Source organism: Carlito syrichta, unplaced genomic scaffold, assembly GCF_000164805.1.
Source record: "Carlito syrichta isolate Samal-C Ts95f unplaced genomic scaffold, Tarsius_syrichta-2.0.1 Scaffold42930, whole genome shotgun sequence".
NCBI classification, from domain to species: domain Eukaryota; kingdom Metazoa; phylum Chordata; class Mammalia; order Primates; family Tarsiidae; genus Carlito; species Carlito syrichta.
In genome coordinates, this window is record NW_006987026.1 from 1394 (window position 1) to 2802 (window position 1409).

The following is a 1409-nucleotide window of genomic DNA, read 5'->3' on the forward strand; positions in this document are numbered from 1 at the left end:
AATCTCATGCTTGAAAAAAAACCCAGAAATATTTGGCATAGACCTGAGTGTACCTAAAAAACAAGCTAGGATGTGTTTCAACTGTACAGAGGAACATTCTAAACACCACCTAGACCAATTTGGCAGCACAACTGGCCCGTGGCTATCAGTGCTCCCCTGCCTCAAATGGGAATGAAAGGTGCACGGGAGGTTGCTGAAGACTCACCCCATTCACAGAATCACTTGCTCATAATTAGCCAAAATTCAACATAGAAGAACACATGATCACACTAGAAGAGTCACAACAGTTATTCAGGGACAGGAAAGCAAGCTGTAAACTTAGAATGGCTATCTCAGCAGGAATAACAGTCAACTTATTTATAAGAATTGAGGTGAGAAAACCGCATCATTCATAGATATGTCTTGCACACAGATATGCTAATTCCAGGACACTGGGGAACAACAGTAAAACATACAAAGTAAGAACAAAGCCACACTACTTAACCTTCCACCATTCTCTTGGGTATTAGACCCAGGCCACCTTTGGCCACTGCAAAGATGTCTTTCCTTCTTATTCTCAATGTCAATACTTGCTCCTTGGGACACCAGAAGTTTTGCTTCCTCCACTCTCCCGCATCACAGGCTAAATGTCCTTGGCTGCTGCCTGGTGCATTGCTGTAGCCTCATAATGGCCCCTAGCTTCCGGATTATCCCCACCTTCTGGTGTCATGACAGCAATTTCATTCCTGTTTATGGAAGCCACATCATGCAGGTGAGTACCGCCCTTTGGGTTGACAGCATTCACCTGAACACCTTTTCCCAGAAGGACTTTTACAATCTCATCCCAGCCAGCAGAAGCAGCAATAGGAAGAGGAGACCAACCTGCATCATCCTCATCATACACTGGCATGCCAAGCTGCAACAAAAATTTGAGTACTATATGTCCCGCCCAACACAATACAGTTCTGCCATCCTGATCAGTTCTAGTAGCCAGAGATTCATCGACTGGGATCCTCTCCTTCAACTCCTCCAGCTGCCTGCTGTAGGCCAGTTTGCAGACCAATAGGTTAGGCACACACCTCACCATTTTGCTTTCCCTAGGTGCGTAAAACTTCTGCTTCAAATCTAATTTCTGGGCCATTCTTTGTATTCCCAGGGCACAGGTTCAGTCAACTGACCTAACAAGCACAAAAGAGGCATTTAAGAGAGTAAGGAAGGAAGCTTGCCTCACCCCTTCACCAACTTTAAGCGGTGCAGCACGGAGACAGCCTGCTTGAGGGAAAGAGAGTGATATGAGTGAAGGACTTTGAATTGGAGAGCACCCCTGGGCCAGTCATGAGTCATGAGATGCAGATGATCCAGCAAACCTGAGAGCAATGCAGTGCCAGAGAGACCCCAGTTCTCTGAACAAAGCCTCTGAACTCACCACA

At 46.1% G+C, this 1409-nt stretch overlaps 1 pseudogene; it reads right to left on the reverse strand.

The window, feature by feature from the left end:
- Positions 1 to 479: 479 nt before the first annotated feature.
- LOC103249479 lies at positions 480 to 1066 on the reverse strand (annotated as a pseudogene).
- Positions 1067 to 1409: the final 343 nt, after the last annotated feature.